Consider the following 15,484-nt stretch of genomic DNA (forward strand, 5'->3'; position numbering starts at 1 on the left):
GTCCATCAGCACAAAATAGCCTGCAATCGCATTAGAATGGGCTTCATACAACGTATAATCCCTTATTTATTTTTATTGAAAAAGCCAATGTCTCACCCGCACTTTCTCTCTCTATTTTTTCCTGTATTATTGTTTTTGTTTTTGTTTTTTGTAGATTTTTGTATATTTATAATGGAAACACATAGAAATATATTTTATATCAAGGATCTCGTCAGGAGTGGCCACCGTTTGCCTTCAGAACAGCCGCGATCCTTCTGTGAATGCTGCCGTTCCAGTTCTGAACTGTGCGTGGTGGAGATATTGCACCGCCCTCCCAGAAGAAAAGCCTCCAGTTCTTTCAGGATCGAAGGCGGTAGAAATTCACCTGACCCGCCAAGTCCGGCTTTGTGAGGCCCGCGGCGTGTAGTGCAGAGGTGCCGATTCGATGCCGTGGTTATTTTTTTGAGGCGCTGCACTTTTTGTGACATTCCTCACAAAGCACAAATTTTCGTGACGCATTCGTTCAGGGAGAGAACGGAACTACATAGTACTAACGCAAACACAAAAAGAAGTATGCTATCATGTGACTTGACTTTGAAACGTGCCTTTCTGGAGCAGAAGCGGTTCATATGTCAGGGCGAGTCACATCAGTCTGTGGAGTCGTTGCTGCGAAATGTGCCACACGGCGTCCGTTGCGTGGAAAGCATTTTTCGTCAGTCCATTCCAGTCCTCTTCCTCGATGTTGAGAACAAGCGCCACCGCTCCGGGATGTGACCGCGGCACGTCCATTAGAACCCTCCGAGGGAAGGGGAGTTCAGTTTTTAGAACAGACGCCGATGCCTCGGAAACGTGGCGTGCCTCGTCGCATCAGATCAAGATCGTAAACGACATCAGGCGGGCACCCCGAACGCTGCCCAAGTGTCGAAAGCGAGTCCGGCGTTTGGTGTAACCCTCTGATCCAACCCTTCTCCAGATCCTGGAGACCCACCCTCTCCGCCTCAGGAATCTCCCACCAGGTTTCCACCCAAACAGCCAAAGTCTGGGAATGAGGCTCCGGTCGTGCCAGAAGATGACGGAAAGGGAAACGGCGGTATGTAAAGAAAATATTATGGCCTACTAGTAGTGATGCAAGACTCGTGAACTCCTCGTTTGTAGCGAACAAATCTTTTAAATGACTCCGGAGTCAGGAGTCACTCCATCAAAAGAGAGAATCTTTCGACTCACCAAACTGAAAATAATTACTGAGGACTAAATTAAAGTCAGAGGCGACAAAGCCCAAGACTTTTGGTACAATTCCTGTTGAATGTGATTGATTTACGTTTTGCCCTCCACCAAAATAAATCATTTTGACAGAAGGAAATGATGCTTGTGAGAATCCCATTGACAACTCAGAGCCCAAACCAACTAATCCGACTCTCGTTGACTCTCGTTGGTCTGGATCAAATGAACAAGGAGTCGGAAAATCGAACGACTCTTTTTACTGAGTGACTGGTCCAGAACCAAATCGCAAAAACGAGTCGGACCTTTCATCACGACAATAGTCCTCACTCTCAGAGCGAAACGTGTTCTGCTGGAGCTGCTCTTCTGTCTGGAATTGACAAATTCGATGAATCATTGCAGCCTTGCAATTCTGATCTCGCCACACAAAAGCTGATTTCCGTTCTTTATTTTTTTCCTGTGGAGTTCAAAAAATGTTCACGTCTCACCTTTTCAACAGCGGTTGAAAAACGCAGCAGTAGCAGATACTTCGTGAGCGGAAAGATAGAACATGAGCTGGATTATGCATGCATGTTCCATACATTTCAAGAATTCAGTGATGATAAGGATAACCGCGCTGATAACCGCCACTGGTGGAATTCATTATAATCTTTTCACTTGTGTTTGCAAGTATGCAAGAGGGCATTACGCTGATGTGGCGCCTACTTAGAATGGGTTGTTCTTCATTAAAAGAGTCAAACTTCATATTAACAACAATTGGAAAAGAGCTTAGGGGTGACCTTTCAAACAAGGCTAATGGTGTTTTTACAACTGGGCCACGGGGGTCTCTTAGCTGTCAATTGGAAGTTTGATGTGACCGCAAAACTTTGCTTTTTCTCTCAAAGTTTTGGGAAAATGTGTGAATACCATTAACGAGCTAGCACAACAGACAAACAACTGATTCTCAACTCCAGAATATTTCAGGGCAGACCACACGGTGGCACAGTGCATTGCACTGCTTCTGCCTCACTGCAAGAAGGTCCTGGGTTCGATTCCCGCCTGGGGCGCTGTTGGCACCGTGCTCTGGCGGGCTATCTCCCAAATAGGAGCCTTTCTGTGTGGAGTTTGCATGTTCTCCCCGTGCTCACATGGGGTTTCCTCCACCTAACGTCAGTAAGGACCCCCCCCAAAAATATGCACACATCATCGTCTGACCAGCGATGGACATTTGGAACCAGGTCCCCGGGCGCGTCCACGAATGCTGCCCACTGCTCCTGGCTGTGCCCCCGGAGGAAGGACAAGCCAGGATGGGTCAAATGCAGAGAATCCATTTCACCGGCCACCATCCAAAGCATGTGTGTGTGTGCGTGTGTGTGTGTGTGTGTGTTGTGGTGTCGTGTGACGAATAAAGATTCTTCTTCTTCTTCTTCTTAACCATCATACGTTCAAATCCAGACTGTGGCGCAACTAGAACTGCGTTTGCAATGTAATATATGAATCTGTGCCGAGGACCCCTCAGTGTAAGAAGAATAATCAAACTGGTTCCAAATCAGCTCCGTACCATTTCCCCATTATGAGGTAAAAAAAAAAAATCCCTAAACTATGACTTGTCGAAATTATCATACATTTATAGATTTTTTAAATGTTGATCGTAGGGCTTATCATACATTATCACTCATCTGGCGAAGTTGAAGGCAGCCCTGCTGGCTCTGTATACCATGGAAACACATGAGGAACTAACAGGGCTTTACTGGGCTCAGCCCTTCACAGACCTCCAACACCCACAGCTCGAGGTGGTGGTGATGAGCCATTTAGCCATTAGCAGCCTGCTATTCACCCACTGCAATCAAAAACATTTATTTAAACATCCCAATGTGAACATTGGATGGCTGGCCAATTTGGATTCTTACAGAATGCACTCCGTGAGAAACGTGCTATTCAGAAGCACATGAGAAGCTTGCATGCAACACTGAAGTTAGAACTGCCATGGAAATGCTGCTCTCACTGGATCTAGTAATTCTGTCATCCTCCAGCACCCACATGAAATGTTTAAACCAGCTATGTTTGAGTAGTAGAGTGGGTTATTTGTTTTTTGTCCTCGTGGTAAATCATGCAAACTACAGCAGATCTCGTTTTGTCTTCCCACCCAAGACTGCTGAAATACAGGCAGTGCAGGAAAAGTAGTAACGCCAACCTGAGATCATTCTTTGGAATAGACGTCAGCTCGCTCGATAGCTGAATCACATTGCAAATAGCACAATGGTCGAGTAGTCTACACATTTTGATAACTTGCCTCACTTAGTTTAAGGGAGTTTTACATTTAATGGTGTTTAAGGGAGCCAACATTATTAAAATAGCGGGTGTTAATGGAATGGATTCTCTAGTGTTCCCACGGTGGGCAAATAACCTTGAATAACAATAAGTGTATCAATTTCAGAGAGTCCATTCAGAGCATATTCACAGTATATTTCACATATTTATCTCCTTGATCCATCCCAATATGGAGCCATAAAAAAAGTTTTTTCTAAAATACATCAATGATCAAATGTGCCAATTCTTGCGAAACGCATAAGCGTGTCATTGTATTTTGCAGTATCTCAATTTTGGCAGCTGACTCAAAATATTTGGGGCCAAGATTTGCGTTGGAAAGATCCTAGGGCTCTGGGCTTACAGTCAGTGGCGAGCCACGCCCCTGCTTTTAGCCATGACTTATTTGCACACAGCCCTTAAGTCTGTACAACTTGTTTGCACCTCATTGTGTCATAGTGTTAACAGGCTGTCTATTAATGCAAATCCACATAGTCTGGAATGCAAAACTAGTTTACAAGCAACTGGCGTTTATAACCAAGTACACTCGAAGCACATGTTTCATGAATTTAATAGTTATTTTTTGCAGCTTCTTTTCTCGAGAGCAAGATTTTCCTTTAGGTTTTGTGAATGAATTTTAACAACTGCTTTTAAACAGTACTGGACATTACAGAACACTGCAATGGACTTTCCATTCTGAACATGTATTGCCTGCAGTCCCTATGACTAATATATTGTGTGGGGTTTTTATTATGTATCGCTAAACTCTGTACTAGTGTCATGAATCCTCCCCGATCGCCCAGGATTTATATTTGTTTTCATGTTTTATTTTCATCTGGTCATTTCCTCATGCCATGTCACTAACCTCCATGTCATTTCAGTTTCTCCTACTCCCTTTTGCTTTGCTGTCACTCCCTTCACTCCCTGGTTCCTCCGCCTGCAGCTCATTCCCTTGTTAGTCCCTCAGTATAAATACCAGTCCACTTCCCTTTGTTCTCTGCCAGAATATATCTCTTACATTACACTGAGCTTTCCTGCACTACTACCTGTTTCCTGTACCTTCCGTCCAAACCTCTGCCTGTTTCCCTGGACCCTGATTATTATTATTACATTTCACTGCATATATGTATGGAAGTATGTATATGTATGTGACAAATAAAAATCTTGAATCTTGAATCTTGAATTCTCTGCTGTTTCTGTTCCCTGATGGATAAGTTTGCCTTCTCTGACTGATCTCCTGGTTTTGACCACTGCCTGTTTGTTGGAATAAACCTTGGAGGCTTGATTTCTTACTGGATTGCTTCGGAGTCACGCTTGTGGGTTCACATCCGTTCTGAGTCAGTGAGCATTATAGCTCGTGAGAAACTTACCGCTCTGCTGCAGCTTCTCACTGTGCTTACATGCAGTCCAATGGGGCACATGCTCAAGCCCTTAAAAAAAAAAATCTCCTTTTTTTTTTCAATATTGTCAGACAGTTTCTATATTTTATACTGAAACAAAAGGTTGAAAAAATGTGGTTTTACAGGGTTTTATACTTTTGCACTTCTTCAAAGCATCTCTTTTGACTACATTCACGCTAATGTAGAGACTAGAAACAGGAAGGTGCGCTGTGTCCTATTGGTAGTGGCAACCTACGTCAGCTTACGTTGCACCTTGGATATACGTAGCAATAAATGTATTTCAAAATAAAATGTGATATTGCAGTTGTTCAAAGCATACACTAAGACACATGTGATGATGATTTGAGTTTGACATTTTCCAAGGCCTTAAAAGCTGCGGCAGAGTGGTAAGTTTCCCATTCCTGCCAGGTTGTGCTGTGAACAGTTCGATGTGATGTGATCCAGCATTTGAAGGCCTGGGTTGGAAAATGGCAAACCAATCAATTAATATTCTCCTCGTGTCTATTTCTATTTTGTCTTTTCACTTCCTTTTGTTTCGTTTCCCTTTGACGGGGGAAACAGGCTCCGGGGAACTCGGCGGAAAATTCATCTGGGCACTCTCCGGCTGCTCGACCCTCGCCTTGGCCGTGACCGTTCTACTGGTCTTGCTGTGGAGAAACCGCCGCCGCCGCTGCATGCCGGAGGGCCGGCAGTCCGCCTCCGTGTCCCTCGACACCTTGGCCACAGCCAAGAGGGACAGTGTCAGCAGTGAGAACAACGACTCCGACCGCAGTGAGATCGTCTTCCCGCTGCGGCCGTCGGAGAGCATGCTGTGTCGCCATTATGAGCGCGTCAGCGGCGACTACGGCCAGCCAGTCTACATTGTTCAGGAGATACCGTCCCAGAGCACCACCAATATTTACTACAAGGTGTAGCGGCACAGTCCTGGTTTAGGCCTGGCTTCAACACGCACCTTGCAATCAGGATCGTACACGGGTTTGACCGCATCGCATTCTCACTTCTAGCTACCTATCGTCTAAGTCCGGTCTGGGCCTTGTCCCTTCTCAAAATGAAAAATTAGCGCCTGTGAACTTCATGTTGTTCCTGCGCCCACTCTCCCACAGAGTGGGGACAGCAACTCCCCCCAAAGTTGTTTTTTAGAGCCTTTTGGTCTTCAATGCTTCTTGAGTGCGTTTTCATTGCTGTGGTTGACGTGTTTGTGTTTGTCTGACCTGAAGGCTTTGAACACGTTGGACGGGAGACGCAAGTTGCTCACAGTACAAACTTTAACAGATGGTGTATTTCCTCTTAAACGGAGCGTGGACGTGATACACAAAGAGACACGATGCTTATCCAAGTTGGACTCTGCACACAGCACTCTGACAACATCGCTTCAAACATCAACCATCACGACTTGAAGTTGGGAGGATACGGGAAGAGAATGTAGTTGTTATTTACACTCCATGCAGTATTCATAGTATCAGGGGTCTTCTTTGTGTTTTTTAGGTCATATTTGTGACAAATAATCTCTTGAACTTGAACTTGAACTTGTAACCATGTCACCGCACGAGTTGGACTCTTTCGCTCAGTGGCGCCCCCTAGAGGCGGCTACCGGCCACACTACAGAAACCACTGGCCGTCCCATTAGCCATGCAATTTTTATTTTTCCCCCCCAACTCTTCCCTGTTACTTTCTGATGAAAAATAACATTGAACATCAACCAAATGTTTCTCATTGTGGAATTACTTTTGCTTTTTTGGACAAGAAAATGTTTTATTGGCCACCTAACTTTTTTTTATACAGTATATCCATCCATCAGCCATCCTAAAGTACTCACTTAGGCCCAGCCAGCTCTGTTCTATTCCACTCTCTCGCTGTTTTGTTCTATTTAAATTGTATTATCTTATATGACATATTATTTCACTAAAATTTAAAATTATGCTGCCACTACCTTTGGCTGCTCTATTTGTGCAATGAACGTGTATTTATGGGATACATCTGATAACTTGTTGATTTACTATACTCAGATGGACTGAATCTTAAATCTTCAAAGTCGATCTTTACAGCTGTACCTGTTAAAACTTTTAAATACCATTATTTTTTTTTTTTTATTACAATCAATTTTTTGTGACTCTAAGTGACGTAGAACAATATTAAGGACACACAGTAAGTGATGTGGAGTGTGGAGTCTCTTACAATGTTTCAATAAAAGGAAGATTTTTATAAAAGCTGTTTGATGCTCCATTGGTTCATCCATATACAGACAGAGACGGACTGAGAAATGCTTTGCAGTCGAGATCCTTTCCAAGAAAAAAAATAGAGAAGTTTAGAAAGAGGCAGAGGATTAAATAAATAAATAAATAAATAAATAAACTATGAATTATAAAAATGACTGTGGTTAAATCCATAATTAAGCTAAAGCTACACAGCCTCAGTGAAACTGAACAAACACTATGAATGACAGTGTGCTGCTCTAGTTAAAAAGAAACTTATCAATTAAAGGCAACTACTTACACCAATCAGCCACAATATTAAAACCACCACATACTACCACTAATATTGTGTAGCTCCCCCTCGTACCGCCAAAAGAGCTCTGACCCGTCGAGGCATGGACTCCACAAGACCTCTGAAGGTGTCCTGTGGTATCTGGCACCAAGACGTTAGCAGCAGATCCTTAAGTCCTGTAAGTTGTGAGGTGGGGACCTCCATGGATCGGGCTTGTTGTTCCAGCACATCCCACAGATGCTCGATCAGATGGGACCCTAACCCCGACCATCCACATGATGTAGAAGAAAACATGATTCATCAGACCAGGCCACCTTCTTCCATTGCTCCATGGTTCATTTCTGATGCTCATGTGCCCATTGCGTGGCACCTTCGGTGGTGGACAGGTGTCAGCATGGGCACTCTGACCGGTCTGCAGCTACGCAGCCCCGTACACAGCAAGCTGTGATGCACTGTGTGTTCTGACACCTTTCTATCATAACCAGCATTAACTTTTTCAGCAATTTGTGCTACAGAAGCTTTTCTGTGGGATTGGACCAGCCGGACTGTCCTTTGCTCCCTACGTGCATCAATGAGCCTTGGGTGCCCATGACCCTGTCGCAGTGACCTTAGTTTCACAAGTCAAAATGTATTAGGTACTACATAGTACTTATTTATTAAATACTAGTAACTATTCCAATTGTTACTAGTAACTATTGCAATGTTACTAGAAACAATTTGAGCAATGTTGTCATTAAATCCTATGGGGCTCCGTGTTTCAGATACTCTGAGTATCCTTTCCGATTGTTACTAGTATGTATTTCAATTTTACTAGTCACTATTAATTGAGTACTAGTATTTATTCGTTAGTGACTAGCGCCTTTTCTTGTTGTTACTTTTAACATTTTTTGTTTTGCCAGTTGCAAAACAGCTTGTTCATACTGTATAGTTTACTTTACAATGTTCCTGGTAAAAACACAAACAAACAGGAAAAGGCACAAGTCACTAATGAGTAAGTGCTAGTACTCAATTAATAGTGACTAGTAAGATTGGAAGAGATACCAGTAACAATCCGGGAGGCAAATATTTCATATCTGAAACACGAAGCCCCATAGGTTTCAATGACAAAATTGTCCAAAGTAACAACTGGAATAGTTAGTAGTGTCTTATAAATAAGTACTAGTACTCAGAGATACTCACAAGTCATTTCTTGCAAGTCTGAGGCAAATTTCAAGTTCTTGGTCATGAGTCTGACATCCAGGTGCCCTGAGCTGAGCACACTCGGCTATGTGGATGGGCGCCTGGGGCTTGCGGCTGGATAGCGCGTCTGGCCGGTTGCGGTGGGGTGGGCCTCGCCCATGTTGGGAATGGGGGCCCTGCCGGCCCGCCTCTTGGGGCGGGCGGTTCGGACCGGGTGTTGGTCTGTCGCCGCAGGACCTGGCTCCGGGCCTGTGGTCGGTGCCTGGCAGCTGCGGCCTGGGTTCTGCACCTGCGCCTGAACATGGGGGTGGGTTGGTTGATGTGTCGCACTATCTGGGACTGGTTTATGCTCCTTGGGGCCCATTATTGGTGTTGTTCTGGCTTCTCTGGGGGCAGGGGGTCTTCTGTGGCTGCAGGGCAGGGTGCTCGGGGCTTTCCTGCGGTTGTGTGGTGTCTGTATGGGTTAGGGTTATGGTTAGGGCTTCGGGGCCTTTTCCACTGCTTGCAGGTGCTACGATATAATACCGACATCATACACCAGAACCAACTGGGACAAGTCCCGCACACTCACCGGTGGACACTTCACATGCACACACACACACACACACACACACACACACACACACACACACACACACACACACACACACACACACACACACACACACACACACACACACACACACACACATACAGGCTGTCTCAGGCACAGGCACACATACACCACCAGCAGCTGCTTTGAACACACCTCAAAACCCTCCTGGTTACATCCTTCTCCTTTTCTCCCTCATTTACTGCCATAACTCTGACAGGGAGATGCCACGTGCTCAATTGCTGTTCCAGTTTTACTGGACTTAATTAACTCTGTTTTGTCAATACATGTTGACATCTGACGTTTCTATGTTTATGTTTTTCCATGTACATGTTGTTTGGTTCTATGTTTATTTGTTTCACCCGTGGTGATTATCCCCCTCTTGGAGTAGCAATTAGTTGTTTAAAGACCAAAACATGGTAAAATAGTTCTCCAAAGAGGGGGATTGGTGGTCCTACAGGTCGTCCGCAGGACAGAGTTATTTCAGCAGTTCTTGATGATTGAAGAATGAATGTGTTGTACGCCTAGCATGCTGACAGCACAGGTTAAAGAAAAAGAAAGAAAAAAGGAGAACAATGAATCTATGCAATAAAATACATGAAAATACTCGGACAGAATTACATTTTTATTGAAAAAAATAGAAGAACAAACCGATCAAAAGACATGGAATGAAAACACAGACCAATATGTCCCTTATTATATAACACAAGTTACTTAAAGTCTCTACGGTGTACAAATATATGCCCAGTTTTTTGTAGCCCTATCTCTTGGTGTTCTTGTGTTCGTTTTGCGAATCATCCGCACTGTTCGGGCCAAGATCAATCTCCTTGTCGCTGTCGCCTCCATCTGCCAAAATAATTTCCAACACCGGTGTAGAAAGTCTCCATCTCCACTCGGTCTTCGACAATTCTTTGCGACCTTCACTAGGGCTGGGTATTGGTACTCATAACCCAATACCAGTTCAGTTGTATCTTACCTTCTCCAGTCAAACGGTACCTGCATTTGATCGTTTTTGTACCCAGATCTAGAAAAAAAAAAAGATTATTTGTATGGTTTTGCCCGCAGCCAATCATGGAAAGCATTTTTCGATGTAATGTGTTCAAAATTTTTAAAGTCTGTCTTAAAACAGCAGTCAGGCGTCCATGTGAACAGTGAAAGAGGTTTTCCTCGCTGTAATCATTACCGCTGTACTGGTTATTTGTCTAAATTAACACTGTCCAAATACTTCATTGTACAGTTTTGTACGATTATTTATTGAATATTTCAATGATTTGAAATGTTTTCATTCATTTATTTCAATAACATGTTCAAAATGTATTTGTGTTCAAATCATTTGGATGGGGAGGAGTGGTGGCATTTTATGCAGCTGAATGCTTCCAGTCACATGATGGGTACAGAAGAAAAAAAAGCTATCGAATGAAGTACTCTATTGGTATCGGTATCACTTTTAGGGTACTGGTACTGGTGTCGTAATTTTTTAAACAATACCCAGCCCTAACCATCACGCAGAAAATAACCGGCAAAACTTATTTTGGACCAGCTTCAACACAATCCAAAAAGCTGCACATGGCTTGAAGAAGCTGATTGGATCTGTTCAATAATCTCTCCTCTGATTGGTGGACTGGGGTGGACAGCGTCTGAATGGCCGGAGTGTGACATCACTCACTGTGACATCAAAGCCACATGGTTTGCAAAAGCGAGGACTATACCGTCAAATAAACAGCGCGTGTGATTTCACCAGGAAGTAAATGACACGGAGAAGCAATGCATATCATTGTCACCGGCGGCAAGCAAGGTTTCGAGTCTCAAGTCCCCATCTCTGCTTAGTAGGCTACCTAATACATTTTGACTAGCAGAACTAAGATAGTTACGAGTAACAACTAGTAACTAAAATACTGTATAATTACTAGTGAATTAAAAAGTGACCAGTTCGTCCTATGGGTTAAATGTTGAAACGGCCATACTATGCGACAAGTGAGCCCAATATGGGGCAAGTGGCAGTTAATCTATAGTAAGTACAAGTAAAAGTACCGATAGGAACTGCTCCTTACGGTTACTTTTACCCCTTAAAGGGATGCTCCAGGTTTTTGTACCTGGCAACCCCCAAGTCACTTGAAGCAGCTGATCATCACTTCACCCAGTGAAGGCATAAATTGTTTTTTAAACTAATGTTACTACTTTAAATAACTCATCTTTTGAGATGCTGGAAGGTGTGGTTCCTTTATGTCACAGGAGCTAGGCTAATTGATCCCCTCTGTGGCCCTGCATCGAGCTAACACAGTTAGCATGCGGCCCGTCAATATCTCTGTACTGGAGACACAGGGACGAATTTGCTGTTAATCTTCTCATCTGAATCTGGGCAAGTTGGACAAGAGGCTAATATCCCCCCAAAAAACTAGAGGATCCTTTTCAGCCAACCAAGAAGATTAAACCAATAGTTAAAGTGCAGCAAAATAAATAGCCACGACAGGTAAAGGTTAACCAAAGTTGACGAAAATTGTCAAGAAACATGCATGCGTCATGTCCATCCTCGGAAATACGCATCTAACTACAGAACTGAATAAATATTACTATTTTATACCTATTACTCCAAACTCCAAAACACATTTCAACCCTATCTAAAGTAACTCAAAGGATCAGCTCAAAACGACACGAGCTACATCCTCTCATGTTGGGCAAAAAAAACAGGTTTTTCAAAGCAAACACCAAGGACGTTTCATCTCCCGGCCTCTACTTTTTAATAGAACACTTTCGGGAGTGTTGCAGGTCTCTCCTGTGGTGTTGTACTTGGCATCCATGGTTAAACATGTTTCATGCTTCTTCAGCCGCATCATGTCTCACATTTTCAACCTGTCAGCCTCGCTGAGCTGTCCCCGCCACCAGGGACGCTCTCGTCTAATAGGGTTAGGGATTCTTAGAGGAAAGAAAGAAAGAGGAAAGAAAAGAAAGAAAAGAAAAGCTCCTATGTCCTCCACGAGAGGTCCACAGGACCTTGTGTGTGTGTGTGTGTGTGTGTGTGTGTGTGTGTGTGTGTGTGTGTGTGTGCGTGTGTGTGTGTGTGTGTGTGTGTGTGTGTTTGTGTGTGTGTGTGTGCGCGTGTGTGTGTGTGTGCGTGTGTGCGTGTGTGCGTGTGTGTGTGTGTGTGTGTCTGTGATGTGCACTTTGTGCGCAATGCCAGAGCGGCTGTATATTCTAAATTCCCACTAAGAAACTAGATTTATGAAGCAACTCACTTTTATTTATTGGTTTATTTTAATTTATTTTATAAATTATTTAAATTAAATTATTAGTTATTAGTGGTGATAAAAACAATTAAAACAATGTTCTTTGCCACAAAACACATTGTGTTCAAAGATTTTCTTTTTAAAACGCATAAGAAATTCTCATGATAATTCCATTTTTTTAAATGTAATCTTTTTCTTACTTCAATAGCTAACAAGAAAGGACGTTTAATATATTTTTTATCCCTTTTTTGAAGTAGCCAGTTCTTCAAAAAAAGAGAAAAAAAGTGATATAGTGATAAAATAAAAAATAAAAAATAAAATATAATAAAATATATTTGGCATTTTGTGAAAACATAACTTACAGAGGGAAGCAGGGGAAAATAAAAAGATAAAAATGATTTTACCCAGTGACATTCAAATCAAATCAGACGGTCAAAAACATCTACACACCCTCATATCGTTGAAGCCCCACCAAACTTATTTGACAGTGAATCCGAAACGGCGAACAAGGTTCGTCTTTTCTTTATTTTTTTGTCTTTTTTTGTGTGCCTTTCTTTCCACCCCCTCACTTGAAGTGCTCCTTATTCTTGCGTGAGATGTTTTTTTTTTGTTTTTTTTTAAGTGTCGGCCTTGGCTCAATAGGCCGCAGTGAAACGAGGTGAGCCCGTGTTTGACCCCGTGGGGTCATGGGGGGAGGGGAGTTGGGGAGGGGGGTGTTGGGGGGAGGGGGAGAACAATAAGAACTGGGGCCTCTATAGGAAGAACAAAACAGGCTCCTGGCCCCTGCGGTGGGAGGGGCCCGGCCGCCGTTTCAGAAGGGGGTGGAAGCAAAAAGAAAACAACAAAAAAAAAAAAAAACAGGGGGATGGTCGAGATGCATATCACGAGAGGAGGAAGTTCAGGAGCTCAAGTACAGACTTGAAAGTTGCCCAAAACCCCTCTATATATATATAGAGGGGTTATATATATATATATATATATGCATATATATATATGTATATATATATATATATATCACTGCCTAGTTTTCTACCTTTAATTACATAGGCTCTGTAGAAAGAGCCTACACACACACACACACACAAACGCGCACACACACATACACACCCGCACACACACTAGTTAGGGCTGGAGGTATGGAGGTCAGGATGTGGGGGTGGGGGCTCGTAGGGACGGCATTTTAAGATGTCTCCCTGGAAAGATGTGACGTCTCCGGTCCCCCGGTCAATCCACCCCACATCACACTGCCCCTATGAAGGTGGGTGGGGGCTGGCTTGGCTTTGTGTGTGTGTGTGTGTGTGTGTGTGTGTGTGTGTGTGTGTGTGTGTGTGTGTGTTTGGGGGGGGGGTTGGGGTTTTGTGCCAAAAACACTGCAGAAGTGGTGTAAAGCGTTGAGGTTGGAATGTATTTGCATGTAGAAAATGATGCGCTTCTGTCATTTTCTTTTCCCTAATGACTTTTGTTGCCGTGCAAAGCCTACGGGGACGGCTGATGTCCGCCTTGCGTGCGTTCAATCGGAAGTTGTAGTGATGTAGTGATTTGAAACGGAGCCTCTCGGCCTCTAGAAGTTGCAGCACTCTGCTACCTCCCTCTACTGGCCACCCACTGCACTTAAAAGTCGGTGGCACTTTGGGGCTTGACTCATTCTAGTTGATGTTAGTAAACATCCATTTGTCAACTACAGAACACGTCTTTGGAAAGGCTGGTTAACATTTAATCATTCTTCAAAGTGACTAGTACTTATTTTTTAATTACCAGTTTATGTTCCAATAGTAACCAGTATCTATTTTAGTTTTACTAGTCGAGATGTATTAGGCAGTAATACTTATCTATTAGATACTAGTAACTATTCCAATTGTTACTGGTCACTATTAATTGAGTTCTAGTACTTATTCATTAGTGACTAGTGTTTTCCTGTTGTTACTCATAACATTTTTATTTTTACAAGTGACATTTTTAATTAAACTACCAACAAGCTGTTTTGTGTAGTTATTTATCACGACAGGCAAAAAATGCATTGTTATTGGTAAAACTAAAAATGTGAGACGTAACAACAGGAAAAGCCACTTGTCACTAATGAATAGGTACTAGTACTCAATTAACAGTGACTAATAAAATTGAAGTACATACTGGTAACAATCACAATACATACTAGTTGGAGGCAAATATATAATATCTGAAACACGGAGCCCCATAGGATTCAATGACAAAAAAATATTCGTAACATTGTGAGTAGTATCACAATTGGAATAGTTACTAGTATCTAATAAATAACTACTACAATTTGTAGTACAAACAGTAATACATTTTGACTAGTAAAACTAAAATAGCTACAAGTAATTGTTGTAATAGCGACTAGCAACTAAAAAATAAGTACTAGTAACTTTTAAACGGTGACTAGAAAACGGCTTGCCATAAGTGTTTGTGCTAAAATTCTAAATACTACTTGTTTGACTCCTGAGAATGCGACAAAGAGCTTTACATTTTGGGAAACATTTGAAGAGTTTCCTCTGATCTCCAGGAAGGGGGGGGGAATAAATAGAACAATTTCAGGCGTAGGATTTTAACTAAAGGGGGACTTCTATCAGTTTTTGTTGAAGGAGCCCCCTCCATATTCTGAACTACTTAAGAGTATGATTTGTGTGTGTGTGTGTGTGTGTGTGTGTGTGTGTGTTTGTGGGGGGGGGGGGCACTGGAAGACACTGATTTTTACCACTTATAACAGTCACTTGGGGGAATCTTGGATAAAATGTTTGAAATTAAATTGTTTTTTACCTTTTCTAAAGAAAACCACATCAGTAAATTGAGATGCTGGCACGACTTATTTCTTGTCTTGTCTCAAATAAAGCCAAAAATGGCCGACGTTTCGTTACTTCCTCCAAATAAATCCGCGGCTTTCGATTTTCTACGTTTGAAAAGTCAAGGATATGACTGACTAATTGCGGTTCAGTCAATTCTGTTGCATTGTGGGATATCAGATGAAACAAGCCTATAGGTCTAGCAGACAACTGTATCTTTGAACTAACTAACTGATAAGTACAAATTGTATTCCCAGTACATTATCATATGGGGAATTGGGGTGGTTTGAGTAAAGAGTTATTTATGGAGGTATTTAAAAACCA

The 15,484-nt window shown here is 42.6% G+C and overlaps 1 pseudogene across 1 annotated transcript in view; it reads left to right on the forward strand.

The window, feature by feature from the left end:
* Positions 1-5,797, forward strand: part of LOC307227905 (ephrin-B2a-like) — a 10,806-nt pseudogene extending 5,009 nt beyond the window's left edge. Inside the window, exons 4-5 of the transcript in view lie at positions 953-1,069; positions 5,445-5,797. The product of the transcript in view is annotated as an ephrin-B2a-like (transcript). The remainder of the gene's footprint in view (positions 1-952; positions 1,070-5,444) is intronic.
* The last annotated feature ends 9,687 nt before the right edge of the window (positions 5,798-15,484 follow it).

Source organism: Zeus faber, assembly GCF_960531495.2.
Source record: "Zeus faber genome assembly, chromosome: 3".
NCBI lineage: Eukaryota > Metazoa > Chordata > Actinopteri > Zeiformes > Zeidae > Zeus > Zeus faber.